Below are 6,499 nucleotides of genomic sequence, written 5' to 3' on the forward strand. Positions count from 1 at the left end.
CAGGTTGTGTTGGAAATGTGAATTGTTCGCCTACGAGGATTAAAATCATTCAGGATTTATTTCTGGGCGGTGCGATGAACGTGACGGAGAACCCACAAAAAAAACAAACAAAAAAAAAAAACAAAACAAAACTTGGAACCAAACACATCGGAGTGGATCCGTGTGCTTTTCCCGATCTGTGAAAAAGTTATTCTGAGAAGCTGCAGACTCCTTCTGAAGACTCTCGTGTTTATTTCTTACTTTTAATTCCCCTTCTATTTGTGATAGAGGAGCACTCTAGCAATTAAGTTAAAATAATCCATGAATCATGAAGACTTTTCCCCTTTTTGTGTGACGAAATTGGTTCTAAAAAATATATTTGGAGTAATATATTTGGAATATTTATTGTATCCTTATTTATAAGGAGGAATCTATTTGTCTGCTTGGAGGCAGGAAACTGAGTCACAACATTAAGGATGTTCACAAACAAAAAACAATATGCATTCGTTTCGATTCACACCTCAGTTTCTGGTTGGAGAGATGTTTGAAAGAATAACACCCCACCCCCCCAAAAAAAAAAAAAACAAACTGAGCCCAGTTGTGCTTCTTCTCACTGTTACAATCACATGAAACAATCATGGAAGCTATTTTGTGTCCATCTATGCAAAGGTGTCACAGATATTTTTGATAAGTAAAAAAATAAATTTCTATTGATTTTTTTAATCTCCTTTTGTATTTTTTTTTTTCTACTTAAGATAATTTTTTTTACAGTTTTGTTTTGTTTTTTTTGTTTTTTTTAAACATCCTTTTTTTTTTTGTTTGTTTGCAAACAGAAGAAACCAATCCGGACAATTTCTGGAGTTTCCCCAAACCCTGTCAGCACACAGAACCAGAGTTAGCTTTAGCATAACAACTGCCACTGCCAGTCACAACAACAAAACAATAAAATAAAAGACACAAATGACGCTAACTGTTCTAACACCTCTGCTAGTCTGTGATTCTGGTCTCACCAGAGTCATAATCCAGGTCTGGGTGGGGCTGAAGGCCTCATTCTATTCCTCTATGAGGAAGTAAAAAATAGAACCGCTTGCTTTTCTTCATGTGGGGAAATCACGTTAAGCCGAACAATAAAACAATGGAGAACGTTTATGTGATGAAAAAAATGTCTGAAGAGGAACTTTAAAGAAAAATGTAATTATAGTTTTTATGACTCTGAAGTCAGTGACTCACCGACAAAGAACTGATGAGTTTGTGCTATGAGGTATAAAAAAATCATGATAGACTGGATTTTATGATTAGAAAAACATTAAAAGCAGAATATTTGACGTGACTTTTAACCTAATTTAGATTCAACTATCAGTTCAGTCACATGAAATCTAATTTATCAGAATTCAAACTTCTTTCATCTATCATATATTTGAAGATGTTGCTCATCTTCATTACATAAAATTCTAGTTTTATTTAACTTTTAGCTACAGTAATAAAGCACATACAGATATATGTAAGGTCACAGTTGTACGGGACAGTGAAGGGTTAACACACACATGGTGGGATGTAGGAAGTCAGGCTTCTCTGCGGTTAACAGAACAAACGCACAACGATGCAGTTTAAAGTGAAACCACACACCTTCCTGCTGCTGTATTCAAACAATCAGGCAACCTTTCAGATGCTGCACCTGTCAGTAGTGTGAATTTATAACCAAGTCATATCATCAAAAGTTATAGCGTCTGAATTACTCAAGCAAAAGCACATAAAACTGAGCGTTCACTGGTATTAAAATCATGTTACGTGATAAGTGGTGCAGTATTTGAGCGATTGCATCGACAGAGTAGTAACAGATATATTTCCAAAAAAAACCCAGGATGTTCCCAAAATTCACCAACAGGGTGAAAATAGCTTAAAAGAAATGAAGGTTAAAAGTAAACAGTTTTAAAATAAACTAGTTTGTTCTGCCACCTGAATACCTTTTACTAAAAACATTACTAATATCCGATTTCCAATGAATAACATTGGGATTAATTTTATGGGTGCTGTCAGTAAAACTGGACAGGCAATAATTATGTAAAATCTGAACTGTTTAATTAAAATGATCTTTTAAAAACTACTTCTGTGGTTTAAATAAATTTGGTACAACAAAAACCTGACATGAAATGAAATGCTGGTTTTCAAGCAAAAACGAAGAAATGTCACCAAAGAAAGAAAAAAAATAAAGCTTCAGTTGATATTTTCCCCTCAAAATGAATAAATATGTTTTTGATATAAACGGCATCAAATCAACTACAAAGCTGCTTCCGAGTCCGTCTGGGTTTACTCGTGTCTATTTAAGCTTTATTTATTCAGGGCTGGTTGGCTGAGCTGGCCTGCTTTCACAGCAACACCCTGTTAAATAAACAAGGACTGAGCACAAACAGGACAAAATAATGAGGAAAAAAAAAAGTGACTGCATGCAGGTGTGGAGATGGAGCGCTGAAATTAGCTTTAAAACATCTCACTGTCTGCGACAGTGGAGATGATGATCTGAAGGTCAACAACCAGCAGCGTCAGATGGTCATTTATACAACCTGGAAAGTCCCATCATGACGGGATCAACGGGAATAGAAACGAAAAAAGCTGCAGGGAATCTAAACGAGAGCGGCGAAGTTTGAGATGCCAGCATCACGACTGAGGAAGTTAAGTTTCCTTTTGAATAATAATGAGATTTATTTATTGAGCTGCAGCATTTCCATCCTTCTGTGCGGCGCCTTTGGGCCGCTGCTACACATCCACATTAATGGGAACAAACGCACAAAAGTGCGTCAATGCCAGACACACTAACTCAGAGCGGTGACACCAAAACATGCAAAGATAACACGTCATAAAACAAAAGTGGCTGCAACCCCAGAAGCCCAACTCAGGAAGAAACAGAAGCTCAGTTTGACCTCATGTCTTAGTCATCAATAAAAAAATAGTCAGAATGAGCCAATTCTATTTCACTTCCTTCAACTGCTGAAGGGAAATTCTGTGGTTGGACTCAAAAATGCCAGTTTGGTCAAAATCTGCATTAAGAAGAAGATTCAGCAGAAGGGAAAGGCAAAAGCATCCTGCAGCATTCAGCGGGCGCTAATTTGAGATAAATGTAAAGGAAGTATGATGGCTAAAGCTAACGCTGCAGCTACAAACTGAAGGTGCCTCAAGGTTTGGGATGTTGAACGCCATCTTGGTTTTTTGGATCCAGAAGGATCCGGAAGTATTTAGCTGAGGAGGAGACGACGCCACGCCCACTGAAAGCAACCTGAAAGCTTGTCTGCCCCGAAGTGGCCGAAAAACGAACTACAGCTGCGGAGAGTTCGCTATAAGGGTTAGGGATCTGACAAAAAGGAGTAAACGAATTATCTGTGTCGTTTGGAATTCAATCTGCCAGATTAGTCCTTATTAAAGGTGATGTTCATTCTGTCAGGGCAGATTATCAAAAAGGTCGTGACGAGCTTGATAGGCGGAAAAATCTGCAGAATAAAGAGCATCGCCTTTTTTTTTTTTTTTTTAAACTAAAACATCAATTATTCAGTCCTAAAAAGTCCTGAATACAGAAACCTGAGCTCATATTTGTAATGAGAAAGGATAAAATTATGGTCATATTATTGGCCACTTAGAAAAACAGATGATATGAAGAAGTAGAGACTTTCCTTTGCATTCGAATATTATCCAGAAAAAATGGAAAATAAGTGAACAAAAGATAAACGATTTAAGTTAAAATAGTTAAAAAATAAATAAAGGAGACAAACTCCTATCCAAACCTCTGATACAGAAGCTGATGGATGTTGAACGAATCTGCGGCTCAGCAGATCAACAGCAACATTAAAACTACACACGAGATGACGGAGCCATTAGGGAGAGTGCTTTATTGGCGGGATGAAAGCAATTACCCCCCTTTAGTGTTGATGGGGGCTGTTTGGTGTCGCACCGTGACTGAAGGTAACGCTGCAGCACACGAGCTGCTCTGCTGATTCATAAAGGTAGTGATTCACTTTCAGCATCGCTGCACGGCTGCTGAATTCATCACACACACGCAGTGCTTCCCCAACTCTGACGCTTTGTAGTGAGTCACTCCGAGAGGCTGCTTCCTTATACTGTTGCCTGGCAACCTTGCATCAAACGGCAGCTTTGTATGACTCCCCCCGTTGTACGTGGATACAAACTCAGTCATGACAGCAGGCGTTTGATTTCGAGGGAAGCCCTGAATGAGAGCAGACAGCCAGATCATGTCTCGTATTAATCCTCTCAGTTCAGACGGGCCCCGGCGGACCGAACCGGCTCAATAGTATCGACGGGAAATCAGATACCGTGTCAGTCATGCTGACAGTCTGGACGATCCCTCACCCGAGTCCAGCTTTTGTTTTCACTCTGGAAAACTAAACGCACATCAGGTCCTAATAAATCCGACAGAGTGATGATGTTGGACAGGCCTCATGATTTCAGCCAATCTCGACTGTGTCAGCAGCAGCGAAGGGAAGAAAGTAGAGAAAAGCCAACATGTGAGTTCATTTTCAAACAGTTTTCCTGCTTCAGAGAGAGCAGCCAAGTTTCTTTAGCCGGATAATAGCTCGCTAACAAAAAATAAATAAATAAAATCCAAACAAAATGCGAACAACCTCAAAAAAAGAAGATGATGAAGCAGATTTAGATTCATAAGGAGGAAGTTTGCTGACAAAGAACCTGAACACTGAAAACCTTTAATCTACCTAATCACCACCAGCAGGTTAAGTTAGCTTGTATTGAAGTTTATGGGAAAATGGCCCTGTTAATATAAAAAAAGAACTTGAAGAAACAACTAAATTAGAAACATGCTTCACTGTCGACATACAAGCTTTGAAGTTTCAACAACTTTCAACCACACCTCATGGTCTTCACCAGTGATAGCTTAGTACAGATACAACAACACAACGTCTGAGCTGAGGATCCTGCTAAAGGTTATCATTTTATCATCCTACATTATCAGTTCAGTCTTTGGAGCAGTTTCAATTAACTGAGCAATTAAGTGCTTAATCTAAAACTTACAGAAGTATAAAAGAAACGGGACAGTTTATTTCTAAATCGCATTTATCTTAGTTCTTCACATAAAAAGCCTGAGACGGTAACCATTTAGAAAATCTTTGTGGTCTCGAACGCAGACCCCTGGTGTAAAAACACAGATGCACCAACCTCTCCAAGAATGCGGAGCAGAGGACGTTTTGACTCTTTTGTGGTATGCATGACAAAGTATTTCTTTCTTGCCTGGAAAAACATTTCTATCGCTCCCTCCTACACACTGAACCCACAGCTGAATGGAACAGGCCTGTGCCCCCTCTCTGTGGGCTGTTGGACTCACTCTGGGTAGGAAAGCACAGACTGTCTCTGAAAGCACCTCGCTGTGGTTAGTACAAACTGATTCCGCTGGTAAAACCGGAGCTTCAGCACGGCTCAAACTTTTAAATACGACGATTCTGTTACTTTAAAGTCCACTTTTCCGTGATGTGTCTGCCTCACTTCAGCAGCACGCTGCCATCGGGTTATTATCCTGCAGCAGCTCAGTGAAGAGCTTCAAGGACTCTGCTGTGGGTGAGACTGAGAGGGAAAAGGTGGGAGGCGGAGGTTCAAGAAGGAGAGGAGGACGAGTGAGGGGGAGGGAAGGTGAGAGAGCTGAGGTCTGGTGGTTGGAAAGGAGAACAACACAGAAGAGGTTTTGATTCAGGCGTTGGCCTTGAGCACGAAGCTGAAGTTATATTTATATGGCTTTTTTTTATTATTATCATTTTTTTTTAATTTTTTATATAGGTTAGACGTGAAAACTTCCACAATTTGTGATTTATCTGATGCAGATGAAGCACACAAACATTTTTAATAAAATGTGGAAGAGAAGATCCGATACTCGCTCTTCAAAATGATGTTTACGCACAACTCAGCCACGACATTACACCAGATCATTTCCATATTTACAGAAATATATGAATACATTTATCCTGAATGTGAGTCAGGGGTTATTAAACTTCCTGCTGGCGACGCTGCTGCTGTTAACAAATGAATCACTTCATTCAATAAGTGATCAGGGCTTCCCACTTTGGATATCATGGGACGGCTTATAAATAGCAGAGAAATTTTTATGCTCCATTTCAAAAAGTCACGTCGATGTATTTTCAGCTTTTGGCATCTAATTTAGTTTGTCCGTTGTCATTCAGGTTTTGGTTTCAGTTCAGAGTTTGTTTGCTTGTTTCGTCCTTTAAATCTCTTTTTCACCTCTTCAAAGTGTAACACGTCTCAATTTGAATATTCACGATACGACGGCAGACAAATTAACCACGACGGCTTTTATCACCTACTCAGCTTCCAGTCACATCCTCCCGGGACTGTTTCATTTTCCCTCAGACACATTTTCCAGGATCCAGGACATGGTGTCATCATTTATGAAATAATCAATATCCGCACAGAGACCGAGATCAGAGTCGAGCTTCATCATATGCCGCTGTATCATTTAATATGTTGTGTTGCTGAACAAATCACTTGCCTC

The 6,499-nt window shown here is 39.5% G+C and overlaps 1 protein-coding gene across 1 annotated transcript in view; it reads left to right on the forward strand.

The window, feature by feature from the left end:
* The window catches only part of sfmbt2 (Scm like with four mbt domains 2), a 37,042-nt gene extending 36,441 nt beyond the window's left edge, over positions 1-601 (forward strand). Inside the window, exon 22 of the mRNA XM_029494868.1 lies at positions 4-601. The gene's annotated coding sequence lies outside the window, so the exon portion shown is untranslated. The remainder of the gene's footprint in view (positions 1-3) is intronic.
* The last annotated feature ends 5,898 nt before the right edge of the window (positions 602-6,499 follow it).

Source organism: Echeneis naucrates, chromosome 23, assembly GCF_900963305.1.
Source record: "Echeneis naucrates chromosome 23, fEcheNa1.1, whole genome shotgun sequence".
In the NCBI taxonomy this organism is placed as follows: Eukaryota; Metazoa; Chordata; class Actinopteri; order Carangiformes; family Echeneidae; genus Echeneis; species Echeneis naucrates.